This window comes from Mustela putorius, unplaced genomic scaffold, assembly GCF_011764305.1.
Source record: "Mustela putorius furo isolate JIRA1106 unplaced genomic scaffold, ASM1176430v1.1 tig00003909_pilon_pilon_pilon, whole genome shotgun sequence".
Taxonomy (NCBI): Eukaryota; Metazoa; Chordata; class Mammalia; order Carnivora; family Mustelidae; genus Mustela; species Mustela putorius.
The window spans coordinates 38,500,107-38,514,529 of NW_025422057.1; the positions used below are offsets into that span (position 1 = coordinate 38,500,107).

Genomic DNA, 14,423 nt, shown 5'->3' on the forward strand with positions numbered 1-14,423 from the left:
TTTATTGATAGAAAACATTTCTGTGTAGGGTTGTGTATACCAGTCTATGTATTCTGCGCCATATGGACAATTTAAGGCATTGTCAAAGGTAATCTCAACAGGGACGCCTGGGTGGCTTAGTCGGTTAAGCATGCCTCAGCTCAGGTCATGATCCCAGGGTCCTGGGATCCAGTTCTGCATTGGGCTCCTTGCTCAGCAGGGAGCCTACTTCTCTGTCTGCCTCTGCCTGCTGCTCTGCCTGCTTGTGATCTCTGTCTGTCAAATAAATAAATAAAATATATTTTTTTTAAAAAAAGTAATCTCAACAAAGTTATAACTGTGTCTGTTTCTTTCCATAGCAAGAGTGGTGACGGGGACTAGCAGCCTATCTAGAAAGCTTGGTGATGTGTCCTATCAGACCTAGGGAGTCTAGGAATCGGTTCTAGTATTTTCTTCTCTCTTCCTGCCAACCCTTGTCAGCCTTGTGCATGTCACAAACCAGTGCCTGGGAGGAAGACACGACTGAAGGGAACTCACACAGTCTTCACACTCATATTTACGGGCCACTGCTCAGTTCCAAAATGACTGAAACCAATGAGTAGATAAATAGGGGGAAGGATGCAAGGTCTGCAGACTGTCCCCAGCTGGCCTGACCTGGCTGCCCGTATCTGATCCTCCACATAGCTTAACCTCCAGCAATAAATAACATGGGTCCTGGAGCAGAAGACACAGGAGTAATTTGTATCTCAAAATTCAAACAAGGGCCAAACTGCAGTCAATTCTATGAGTAGAAATCCCATGTTTTTCAGATGCTGACTCTCCATGGTCTGAAAAAGAACATCGAGCAAGAAGGTGCTTTCCCAAGAGCTCCAAATGGCCAGGTCTTGAACTTGAGCACTTCTAGGGTCTTCAGCAAAGGCTCGGCAGAGACTGGAGGAAAGATGTCTGTGTCCTTGGCTAGAGATCATAAACCCTCCTCAGCAAGATTTCACCTTGTTTTACAATCTCAGGGTGTCAGAGCTGGAACGATGTCAGACCCTGTCACCTCATCATCCACATGAGATCATCACAGCCAGGGTTTATGCAAGGTCAGCTGGCCCCAAGCCTGTCACTCCCAGCCAGCCCTCAGACGGAACATGCCCACCAGGACCTATGAAGAGCTGTACCTGCCATTCAGGCCTAGGCCGGGAGAGAACTGGTGAGCCCACCAAGAGAATGTGGGGGGGTGGGGGTGGCAAACATCTCCTGAGTTCGGGCATGAGTCAGATTTCTTCCAACAAGCAGCAGCAGCAGTATCTCACTCTGCAGGCCAGAGTGGGGAAGGCCACTTTGTCAGTTTTGACTCACCAACACCCCACAACTTAAAACACAACCAGTGATTATCTTACAGCTCTGTGGACTGGCAGCTTGAGCTGGGCACAGTGACACGATTTCCTCCCCTGTTGCTGGAGCAGCTGGGGGCCAGCTGGTTGGAGATGACCTCAGCGAGAACAGCTCCTCTCAGCCCCTGTCCTCCAGAACACTGGCCTAGGCACCTTGCCACAGCAGCAGATGGGTGTTCCAATTCTGGATGAGCTCTGAAAAAGAGAAAGAGAAAACATGGATGTGTGGGGGACCCCGAGATCCAGAGCTGGCCCACCGACATTTCCACTGCATTCCATTCCGTAGGCCAGCCCAGACTTGGGAGGAAGACAAGGAGCTGCAAAGGCACATTGCAAAGACCATGGGTCCAGGAAGGAGCATGGGTTTGTGGCCATTCTTGGACTCTGCCACCACCCCCATGACATGGTCCAGGTGGTTCACAACCACTTACCTTTGAGGAACCTGAGGGTTTGAACAAAGAGAATTTCAGTGGGGATTAGTATGGAATGAAAACCAGGGGGGTCTCTTCTGAGCGTTTGGGCCATTTAAATCCCTAACACTGTTACTTAGTCCTATGGAGACGGCGGTCTGAGATGGCGGTCCTCCAACTGGACAGAATGCATTGTCCACGGGCTTAGTCACTAGAAGCCACCATGCGTTATCTACCTCAGAGAAATGTGACAGTTCTTCTACCTGAGTGTTAGGCACCAATATCTGTACTCACCAAAAACAGCTGAGGTGCAAAGAAAGACCAAGTCACTTGCCCAGTGTCACAGAGCTAGTAAATAGCCCATCAACCTTGCTTTTCTCAGCACCCTACATGCTACCCTGGTTGCCAGTAGCTGAAAGCAAATGGTCCACTGACTGGGGAGGCTCTAGAATGAACCATGGGCACTGAGAGCTCCAGAGAGGAAAGCACCGGGAGACCCCAGGAAGAAAGGCACGCTGAGAACTGTGCATCTGGCCCCTGCCACTTCACCTCCTCCCCCACACAGGGACCTGGAAGGCACATGTGGCTTCTGTGCTGTCATACTTGCAATCCCTGAGGAGGAACCAGCTTTTCTGTTCTTTTGTTGGGTTTCTCTGTAAAACTGTCAGAATAGAAAAGCAGAGAAGGGAAAACAAGGGAAATCATTTTGTAACCCAATTAAAATAAAAGAACTAGATCTTCACTTTTAAAAAAAAAAAAGAGCTTTGACTAAAACCAATCTCAGATTATATAGATAATAATGACCGTGGGACACCTCTCAGGTCTCATGGCAGGGCCCAAGCCTTTCTTATGATCCAGGTTTCCTTGCTGGACACAAAGAAGAGCTGGTCTAATAGAGGACAGAGGGACCTCCACTGAGCCCTGCCATGTGCCAAAGCCAGGCCAGGCATTGCATGCCTTGAAATTAAAAGGGGAGGATCCCACCCCATGGATGGGTGTTGGCAGGGGACACTGAGCTGAACCTTAAGACCACACACAACCAGCAAGAGATAGCACTGCTGTCATTAAACCAGGGCTTTCATTCTGGCTGTTCCCTCCTGGAGTCTCTCAGGGCATCCTAACGCAAACAGTGCCCGAGCCGGCCCCCCAGAGACAGGTTTATGGCACTGGCTGTCCTGCTTTTTGTTTGTTCATTTCCAAGTTGATTTCAATGTGTGGTCAGGATCAAGGGCCGCTGGGTGAAATGTGTTCTCAACATCACCTGCACGTTAAAGTTAGGGAGCTTTAAAAAAGGTATAGAGCCTGGGTTCCACCACAGACATTCTGATTTAATTAGTTGGAGGTGTGACCTGGGCCTCAGCACTTTTTAAACCTCCCAAGTGATTCCTATGAGTCTTGAAGTTCAGACCCACTCTCTGAGGTGACCTTAAGGAAAGAGTGAGTCTGGGATTCTCAGAAAGGTCAAAAGGCCCCATCACCTGGGTGCTTGACCCCACAGGGACGCACCCACACCACCATTCTCTGGGGTCTGAATCTCTGGTTTCACTCACTCCTCAAACGTTCGCCCCCAGAGAATGCCTCTAGCAGCACTCCAGAGCTCAGGCTGGCCTGTGTCCTGCCGGGGAGCTCTCTCCTTCCTGGCAGGCCTGACTTCCGGTATCTCTGTCTGAGCCGGGAGCCCAGCTCTTTACCCAGAAGACCCTGTCAGAGGCTTTTTAGTTCTTCTTGGTTGATTTTCTGGGTCATGTAACCTTTGAGGGGCATTTCTCTGAGGAGGCCCCAGAAGGGATGGGGGCACTGGAAGCCTAAGAAGACATCCCCCCAGCCAAGCACAGGGCAGAGAGGAAGACTCTATCTTAGGTCACCCCATGGGCCGGCTCAGCCATCACAATGAGGGTGGGGCAAGATGACTATTCTGGAATAGGGTTCTAAACCCCGGATTGCTGGGCCCCACCCCAAGCGTTTCTGATTTGGTAGGTCTGAGTGGGACCCATTGAATGTACCTTTCTAACATATTCCCTGGTGACCAGTGCCACTGGTCCAGAGAGCCCCTTCTGCAAACCCCTGGTCCAAAGGTAGCTGTTTTCTACTTTCCCACTGTTGCAACTGTTCCTCTCACAGGATTCTCTGCAAGCCTAAATAAAATATCACAGCTTCTTGTGCTTAGGCTCCCTGCCCCAGTCTTCTGTGGAAAACAGGATCTGCAGAGGGAAGACAGACAGTACAGCAGATAGAATAACGGCCCCCGACAACGTCCATGTCCTAATCCCTGGGCCCCGGGAAGGGTGTGCTACATGAAAAAGGGAAGTAAGGTTGCAGGTGGAATTAGACTTTGAAGGGGCTGTCCCTAAGACACTATCAGTCATCCACCTGGCCCAGGGCCCAGTGGAGCCACTTCCTCATCTGGGATAGAGATGAGATGAAGGAACACCTTTGAAGGTGAAAGTGATGCGGCCCCATTTGATGGCTTTGAAGATGGAGAAAAGTGATCACAAACTAAGAAATGGAAGTGTCCTCTAGAAAGTGTGAACAGCCCTCGGCTGACACCCAGCAAGGAGACAGGGCCCTCAGTCCTACAGCTGCAAGGAAATGAACTCTGCCAGTAAGTGGAAATGAATAAGGAAACAGGTCCTCCCACAGAGGCTGCAGAAAGAGGCCCCCCCTTGATTTGAGCCCAGACACCAGACTGAGCCCCACTGCAGCTCAGAGCACTATGGGGCTCCCTCCCTTTGTACTGCCTATGCCTCTGACCTGTATGAGCGCCCTGTGTGGCACCCTCCCTCCCAGAGCTTCCCGTTCCAAGGTAGTCTTTGGATAAGGCAACACAGATGGGAATTATACAGGCAGACACCATAGGCAGAAGGAGCAGAGGGGTGAGGTGTGACCGGAAAAGAAAACAAGAAAGGGGAGACTGGCTTTTAACGCTGAGAGCAGACACAGAAGGAGTTGATGAAGGAAGCCGTCAGAGTGAAGGGCTTCATCCCAAGTGGAAGATTCTGCAGGCATCCTCTCTGCCCTCACATGGCTTCTCCCCAGAAACCTCCCAGGCTGGGACCTCACTGAGCTCAGCTCAGCTCGTCACTGGAGATATCACAGTGGGAGACTTGCTGCATGTGGTGAGTATCATCACAGAAATGTGGAAGGTGTCTGCCCTGCTCCCCATCCTTCCCGGCAGGGGACAGAGCTCCCTATAACCAAGCTGGGGGTTCCCTGCCCCTTAGCCTTTACCTGGACCCCAGCCGTGACGGATGTGGGCCCAACCTTCCAGCCAGGACCAGGCATAGGCTTCACTGGCTGCGGATGGCTTGGAGCTGCCATGGTCCTGACTTGCTGTGTCTTCTCCATCACCAAGGCTTCTACATTTGTGACTCACAGCGTTTCTAAATCATTCCTTCTCAGAAGCCTCCCTATTGTTTCTCTCCCCTGGCACTAAATCCATGCAGCTTTTATACTTTCTAGCTGTATAGAGCTTCATTCTCTTTTGCAGTACCAAGTAATAGGCTTTCCTTATATAAGCATCCTACATGTTTTTGTTGGCAGGTGCATAATTCCAGTATAGTTTTAAGTTTAAAAAATGAACTATTTAACAACACACATGTTATCCTGTTGTGGTAAGAAAATATCTTTTTTTTCACATAGGCAGAATAGTATATCTAGAATACACTGTAATATATTAACATCTGCAGAGGGGGTACTTTCTTAACTCTTATCCCTGTTTCCTTTTTCAAAATGTATTTTTTTTCCAAGTAATAAAAAAGGAACCAAGCTTAAAATTTCAAGAGATAATGAGAAGCAGCAAATCAACAAGAACAACAATAACAAAAAGCCCCTATTTCTCCAATTCCTTTCTCTAGTTCTACTTCCCAAAGATAAATATTGTAAATTCTTCTGATTTTCACTGCCCTATTTTTTTATAATATACTCATGTTGCAATTTTTTATCGATCAGCTGTAGGCATTAGCTTCTGACATCCCCATCACTACCTCTCCTTCCATCTTCCTAAAACATAATTATTTTTTTTAAAGATTTCATTTATTTTTTTTGACAGAGAGAGATCACAAGTAGGCAGAGAGGCAGGCAGAGAGAGAGAGGAGGAAGCAGGCTCCCTGCTGAGCAGAAAGCCTGATGTGGGGCTTGATCCCATGACCCTGCGATCATGACCCGAGCCGAAGGCAAGAGGCTTTAACCCACTGAGCCACCCAGGTGCCCCCCTAAAACATAATTATTGTCAATGCTCCTTTTCTTCAGTTCTCGGAAATTTTCTTGTGTTACAACTTCCCTATTTTTACCCCTCTGTCATACTTTCCAGAACTCCTGTAGACATAAGCTTAGCCTTTCTCCTCTATTTCCCTTTCTTTGTCTTATTGTTGTACTGGATTTTAGCTTCTAATTGTATATATATATATATATATATATATAGCTTGGATCCTGTTTGCTTTTTGTTTTGAGATTCTTTTGCCTTTTTTTTTCCCAGTGTTTTCTGTCCTTGTTTTGTAGGTGTCATACCTTCTCATAGGTCTCTCAGGATAGCAATTATAGGGTTTATTGTTTTTAAGTTCTCCGTGTGTCCATGGGTCCTCTCTTTCTGTTCATCTTGGACTCTCTCTGTTATGTTGGCGCCTCTCTTCAAGTACTACCTTCTACCTACCATAAGTTACTGAAAAACTGATTGGAAATGCCATGGGAAGACTTTGAGGACTTGGGGGTTTCATCAGAAGGTCATGAGACTTTTTGATCCCCTTCAAGTTAATATTTAGGTCTTCTCTGGGGCTAGTCCCACTCTACAGGAAAAGTTCTCCAGCTGCCTCCCTGGGGCCCAGGGCTGCCTGCTGCTGTTCTAGAGTCAAATCGGGGAAAGTGCTGAAGTGCCCACAGTTCAGCACAAGTCTGACTTCAATGCCTTGCCTCACCTCCCAGATCCTGACATGCCTCCAGTCAGTTCATCTGGACAATAAACCTCTGGCCTCCACTGCGGGGAGGAACAGGAGACAAACAGAGCAGAAAGAAGGGATGGGAGCCTCCACGTGGTGTAGGGGTAGGGAATGGACCTCAAAGTTTCCAGACTTTTAACTCTCTCTCATTTTTAGCCCCCAGCCTGACCCTGGGTCCTTGGTCTGCGCTGTTCCTGGGTGCTGAACCTCTCAGGGATCTGCAGGAGGAAACCCCTCACTGCTCACAGGAAACACCCATGGGGGGAAGGCAGCTTCAACCTTGCCATGTTCTGTAAAGTCGGTTGCCACTCCTCCATCCCCCTTCACTTGAATTTCCCCCGTCTGCTCTTGTCTTGTGTCCTTGGAGTAAACAGTTTTTAAATTCTCACATTCCGTCTTAATGGGGAGGAGCCAAATGCTTAACCATTAAAACAAACAAACAAAAACCCCCGCATTCATCTGGAAGCTCCTGTGTTTTCAAAACTAAATCTGGGCATTTTTTTGTTTTATTTATTTTTTAACTATCAGAAAAAATTGTTTTTCTTACTATGTGGACTAGCAATTGGCTGCTGGTGGATGAATGAAAGGAATCAAATGAGTAAAACATGGCTTTTAGCTCCTAGAGACGTTAAAATGACCTTGCTTGACTTCTGAACAAAATTCACTGACAGGATTCACCTGACAGAGCCTTAGACATCTTTTGCGAATTAATTTAAACCAAAAAAACCAAAACGTTCAAAGACACTCTTATGAAAAGCACTGCCATGGAAGGGGGTTCTGTAGCTTCCCCTCTTCATTTCACCCCTGCCCTCACATTTCATGGTGGGTGTGGTTTTCTAGGAGAGCACAGCCAGGACTCTCAAGAAGAAGCCTGTTTTCTTTCTTCTGAGCCCCCCTCTTGGGGCTCTGATTGATGAGGAAACTCCTTCCTCACAGCAACAACAGAGGGGGACCTTGTCTGAGTTAACTTGGCGCCTCTGACTAAAATATTATTTCCTCCACATGTTGGAGTTCACTCCTGGGACCTCTAGGGATTTCACCTCCTAAATGCTACAAACCTGGACAGGTATTTAGTCTCGCTGTGTCCCCTGGGGGGACGGATGTCAGAGACCAATTTCCCAAAATCCATGGTCATCAAGAGGGCCAAGCCCGTGAAATGTTTAAAGCCCCCTCTGGCCTCGCACCGTAAATCTGTGTCTCGACAGGTGGTCCCCGGAGAGTGGCTGCACTGGTAGGGCCGCCCCACCATGTCCAACGCGGCTCGCTCAACAGAGCAGGTGGTCCCTGTGTCGGGCCGGTCAGGCACGGCAATCCCTCACCCTGTCAGTCTACCCTTTCGAGACAGCTTAATTGAAATGGAATCAGGGTAATAAAGGCCACAGTCTCAGTAACCTGGAAAGATCTGAAGGGTCCAACTGCTTCATTTATAAGTCCAGGAAAACCAGTCCCCAAGAAGCGTGACCTGTCCTGGTTCACATGGACCTTTAGAGGCAAGTCGGAGTTCACCCCCTGGTAACCTGGCCTGAAGACTGCTGCACCATCTCCTCTTCTAGAACCAGGGTGTGAAAATGACAGTCACAAAGCCCTTCCGTGGGCTGCAGCAGGACAGACCCACAGGGATCAGTAGCCTCCCCGATACCCCACCCAGCCCATTCCAGAACAGGTGTCTCTCCCTACCCTGCACAAACCAACACCTGGTGGGCCCTGGGCAGCTCTGCCTCCTTGGGAGCAGCCTTGTGCCATGACACGGGCCTTGCACGGATCAGTCAGTACACCCCACACTGTGAGGGAGCAAACACAGATGACACCAAACTTAGAGTCAAGAGCAAAGAGGAATTTACCCGAAAATGTGTGCACTCTATACCCTTTACACTATTGGGTATGTGGCTTCGCCTACTTCCTGTGCTTTGGCTACATTGATTCTAAAGAGCTAAAATGTAAATAAAGGGTCCCCTCGGACAAGGCTTCTTCATTCACTCAAGCACCCACCATCCCTCTGTTGATCAATTTCACCAGCGTATGAAAGAGGCCAACAGTAACTCAGCAAGTGGAAATACAATGTGGCCCATTGCTGGGGACCTGCAGGTCTGAGGATATCTCTTTTCTTCTGCAGACACGCAGATGACAGTCTGAAGAGGGCAAAGGTTTAGATGGGTCCCAGGGATCTGTCTCCAGGACCACGCACTGGCTTTGAGTTATACCCATGAGCTTCCTTCTCTTTTGTGCAAGCTTCCTCATGCCCCAACAGACGAAAATTAACATACACCCACATTTCATCTCTTCCTGACTTCTTACGCTCCCAGAGCCATCCTGGGCATCTAGGAGTTTAATGGTGTTCTTAAGGGCACACAATTTATGACCATCGCATACGGCAGGGCGTATCTGCAAAGCATCCATACATAGCAACACACAGATGTTCTAGACAAGGCCAGAGGCAGCTGCAGCCCAGCCTCTGGGGCCATTCATTCCCATGAACCACCATGTGAAAACAGAGGGGAGCTCTACTTGGTCCACAGTCGCCTCCTCGGATCTGAGAGCAGTGAGGGAATCAACGCCCAGCTTCTGGCAGAAGCCCTGGGATGGGCTCCTCTCACTGGGCAGCTTTATGAAGGAAGCACCGGAAAAATCAGAGGGCACAGCAGAGGGAGCTCTGCTGAGACCCCTGGGTTCACTGTCGCCTCATTTCTGCTTTGTGTGATCTCGAGGGCATGCCCTTAATCCAACATGACTGCTTTCTCATCTGTAAAATGTGAATAAGAGGAAGAATGGGGATGTATACATAGCACTCAGCACAGCACCTGGAATGCAGTTAATGTTGAGCAAACACTAGCTATTCTCATTGTCACCGCCATTATCACCAGTATTCATGGCCCTGGAGGCAGGACATTCATTACCAAGCCGCTTGAATTATTGTACGCGGATTGGGTTGAACTGTCTTCCTATGGTTACAACACATAGGAACTTCTGGTCAGTGTGCAGTGACATGGAACAATATAGTAAATAAAGCTCCGGGTGAGCCCTGTCGTCTCAAGGAACAACTACTTCCTCTAGCCTGGTTTTCCATGAGGTCAGGGCTATGCCCCGAATTTGGAGTGTTGTCAGTTTGCTGGATGGAATCCTGTTGTAAAAAAATCTACAAAACTTTGGCCACAATGCAGACAGCTTTCTTTGTTCACTTATAACATTAGACCCCATTTCCTGGTATCTGTTTTAGACAGGTACTTTTGACACCCTACTTCCAACCCAGTGAGATGTCTTGTAGACCCCACTGGACAGATAAGGAAGTGAAGACTGACAGAAGATAAATAATGCTGCAGGCCCCACTGCTGTGAACCGCGGAGCTGAGCTTGGTGTCCCTCCTCTGCATTGCTACACTGCTTCTCGGCCCAGGGACTGTGGACAGACGTGCAGAAGAGGAACCAGGCAAGGCAGGAGAGCCCGGCTCTCTTCTTTTGCATTCTCAGAGCTTCCCTGGAACTTCTCAGAGCACCTGTCTGGATTCTTTTAGGAATCATAGCCATAGGAATCAGACTCCCGAGTCCAAATCATCCAATCAGTGCTTGAGAATGACCCACAGTGTTCCCCACCCATGCACACATGTGTGTGCACACAAAAACACACACTCTCAAAGACATTGAGCTTGGGGGTTCCAGGGAGTTCATGACCTCCTGCATCGGCCCAGCCTATCAGTGGGGGAACGATGGATAGAACACCTTCCCCTGCTCTGAGCTTTCCCCCCATAACTCCCACCAATGAAGGCAAGTTGAGACTCCTCCCAGTGCACCAGGAGTGGGAAGTCTGCTTTTCTCCTTGTGATACCCATGTCACACCATTGAAGAGAGCAGTGGGGTCCCTAGTGCTGTGCTTCCTAACCTGCTGGAATCTGAGACTCCCTTCTTGTTGCTCGGGGTACTTTTCCATACTCTTCAAGCAGGTCCCTCACAGCCGTCCACAGTCTGGGTCCTTCTCTCCACCCTTTCTCCAGCCTGTAGGAAGTGGTTCCTGGGACAGGATCTCTCAGGAGCATGCCCCTTTCTTTGCCCTCTGGGCCCTTTGGTGACTACAATGTCTGAGAGTTCTACCACCTTCCATCAGTCAGCTTTGATTTCAGGGCCTCTGGCCCTTGGTTCCTGGAAATCTTTTCTCCAAATTTTGAGATGTCTGAGAACCTTATCTGCCAGCCAGATTTCTCCTTTCTCCATGGGGCTCCACAAATGGCTTCATGGTAGTAAAAGTGGCCAGAAACTGTGCCAGAGTCCTCTAGGCAGTTTCTTGGCGACGACACACCCTGGGGTTCCTCCACATTGTGCTTTTGCCACAGGCTGAACCCCACTGGCCCAACACCCCACTTCCATCCATCTTAGCTGCAGTCCCCATGAAACCGGGGCACCCTCAGGAGGGGTGGAGCTCCCTGGTTCTGAGTCTCCCCAACCTGAGCCCAGTGTGCAGGAAAGAGCCTCCTGAGGAGAGGTCTTGGCAAGAACTCTGTTCAGGCATGACCCATGATGTCAGGCAAGATGCTTTGGGCTTTAACCCAAACCTAGTTAACTGGCTTAGCAATAAGGAAGAGGTAAGTTTAGCAGCTCCCAAAGGATAGCCAGTGCCCCATGTGGCTGCTGCACCCCGGGCCAGACTTCACCTGCTGATTGCGCCCTTTGTTTTGACCCTCCCATCACGACAGAGCTGCTCATCCCGACACAAGTGCACACAAACAGGAGGAGCCCGGCCCCTCCTTGGACCCCTTGTTAAAAGTGAGGGATGTTGGGGCGCATGGGTGGCTCAGTGGGTTAAGCCTTTGCCTTCAGCTCAGGTCATGATCTCAGGGTCCTGGGATTGAGCCCTGTGTCGGGCTCTCTGCTCAGCGGGGAGCCTGCTTCCCCCGCCTCTCTCTCTCTGCCTGCCTCTCTGCCTACTTGTGATCTCTGCCTGTCAAACATATAAATAAATTTTTTTTTTTTTTAAAAAGTGAGGGATGCTTTCCCAGAAGTGCATCAGCACATGCCCTTTCCGGGCTGTTTGACCAGAACTGGGCCTCATGCTCATTCCTAAAACAAAGGCACTAGGAAGGGGAGGCTATAATCGGGACTGAGCTAAACAGATCTTGTCTACCAAGGCCTGGAAGGACTCTATGTCTTCCAAGCAGGCAGGTATCAGAGAGCCAAGAAAACCAGCTGCTGTGAGCAAGGAGGAAGCCAGGCAGGCTGCGGGGCTGTTCAGAGTCTCCCAAGGGTCTCAGAGAGAACAGGTCCCCCCAAGACATGGAGCCACAGGGCCACAGACCCCGGCCCCCAGCAGCAACATCTGTGCGGCTCAGTGTCTGTCACAGAAACCCAGGCAGGAGAGGTGATGCATGGAGACACAGGTGCCAAGGCCTGCAGAAAACTGGGAAATTTGGAGCTGATGATCACAGTCTGCTATTAAACATAGTCAGCTGACCCAAGAAATAAATAAGTCAAACCATACAGTTTTAAACTTAAAGATCCCATGAACACAGAGATTCTTAAACTCAATCAAAGGGGGGAGTTGAAAAAAGCATATGAATATTATGAAATCTTTTTTTTTTTAGATTTTTATTTATTTATTTGACAGAGAGAAATCACAAGTAGATGGAGAGGCAGGCAGAGAGAGAGAGAGGGAAGCAGGCTCCCTGCTGAGCAGAGAGCCCGATGCTGGACTTGATCCCAGGACCCCGAGATCATGACCTGAGCCGAAGGCAGTGGCTTAACCCACTGAGCCACCCAGGCGCCCTGAAATCTTGATCAAATTAACCAATCACATCAGAATAACTTTTTTTTTTATCATAATAAGTCTATAATTCCCATCTTCTATTTCCCCCACCTCCCCATCCACCTCCCTTTGGTAACCATCAATTTGTTCTCTATGGTTAAGAGTCTGTTTTTTGGTTTGTGTGTCTCTTTTTTGTCTTTTGCTCATTTGTTTCTTAAATTCCACACATGAATAAGATCACATGGTACTTGTCTCTCTCTGACTTATTTCACTTAGTAAGATACTCTCTAGCTCTATCCATATCGTTGCAAATGGCAAGATGTCATTCTTTTTTATGGCTGAGTAATAGTCCACTGTGTATATGTACTACATCTTCTTTATCCATTCATCAGTTGATAGACACTTCGACTGCGTCCATAGGTTGACTACTGCAAATAATGCTTCTATAAACATAGGGGTATGTGTATCCTTTTGAATTTGTGTTTTTGTGTTTTGGGACTAAATAACCAGTAGTGTGCTTTCTGGGAGACAGGGTAGTTCTACTTTTAATTTTTTTTTTAAACCCATACTATTTTCCAGAGTGGCTGCACCATTTTGTATTCCCACCAAAAGTTCATGCTTACCAACACCTGTTGTTTCTTGTGTTTTTAATTTTAGCCATTCTGACAGGTGTAAGGTGATATCTCCTTACGGTTTTGATTTGCATTTTCCTGATGATGAGTGATGCTGAGCATATTTTCATGTGTCTGTTGGCCATCTGGATGTCTTCTTTGGAGAAATATCTGTTCATGCCTTCTGCTCATTTTTTAATTGGATTATTTGTTTTTGGGGTGTCGAGTTTGATAAGTTCTTTATAGATTTTGGATCCTAACCCTTTATCAGAGATGGCATTTGCAAATATCTTCTTTCATTCAGTAGGTTATCTTTTAGTTTTTATTGATTATTTCCTTCATTGGAAACTTAGAATAATTTTAATAGTTAAAAATATCTATTCATTATATGAGAGTATAGGGTCCTCATAAAGCAGTAAGCAAAACAGACTATGCCTGAATTTTTATTATCATTACAATTTGGTTTTGGGGTTTTGGGTTTTTGTTTTTGTTTCAGTTTTTTTACCAATTTGGTGGTTTTGCTATCTATCCCATCTGAGCACAGGAGTAAAAGACTTGAGAAAAAATGCCTGGGAGAAAAGCTAAAACTTGAATCATGCAATTCCTCGCATCAATGAGTAAATTGAGAATTAGCAAAAGCCCACGACTGTCGACTTTTTGAAGCTGGGCTTCTTGGAGCAGCAATCAGAACATACTTTGAGAGCCACCAGTCTAGCCAAACCCTCCCATTTGTTTTCTGCAAAAGTTACTATAGCTCACAAATATCTCTGGGTTTCCCCAAGGTCACCAGTTAATTATTGACATAGAAAGCCTCCTCCCAAAGTATCCCAGTGATTTCCCACATCGCGCATCAGGGATGCATGTCAGGGATAAAGGAGGGTACGTGTGTGGCGTCGGCCTGAGCTCTAGGTATGTCTGGTCGAGTCCAAATTCAACACAGACTGCAAAGTTTTCTATCTATATGCAGAAGAGAAGCTTGGAACTCATTTCAAAAGCTGCTTCTGGGGGCGCCTGGGTAGTTCAGTGGGTTAAAGCTCAGGTCATGATCCTGGGGTCCTGGGATCGAGCCCCGCATCGGGCTCTCTGCTCAGCAGGGAGCCTGCTTCCTCCTCTCTCTGCCTGCCTCTCTGCCTACTTGTGATCTCTGTCTGTCAAATAAATGAATAAAATCTTAAAAAAAAAAGCTGCTTCTGCTGGTGATTTAAAAACACATCTTTTTCTCCCGCACACACACTGACATGGACCTGTCCCCTCTAGACACCAGCTCTCCTAGACCCAGTGGGCCTGAGATCAAGGTGTGACTTGTTCAGAGCTGACCAGGAAGGAAGGGCCTGGGCTGTCTCCCTGGCTCTCTCCTCCCGCCCAGAAATGGTTAATTGCCAG

The 14,423-nt window shown here is 48.0% G+C and overlaps 1 long non-coding RNA gene across 1 annotated transcript; it reads right to left on the reverse strand.

The window, feature by feature from the left end:
* Positions 1-633: 633 nt before the first annotated feature.
* On the reverse strand, positions 634-3,632 carry LOC101689488. Its single transcript, XR_001178899.1, has 2 exons — positions 3,322-3,632; positions 634-1,556 (listed from the first exon to the last, which is right to left on the reverse strand). It is a non-coding gene; the product is annotated as an uncharacterized LOC101689488 (long non-coding RNA).
* Positions 3,633-14,423: the final 10,791 nt, after the last annotated feature.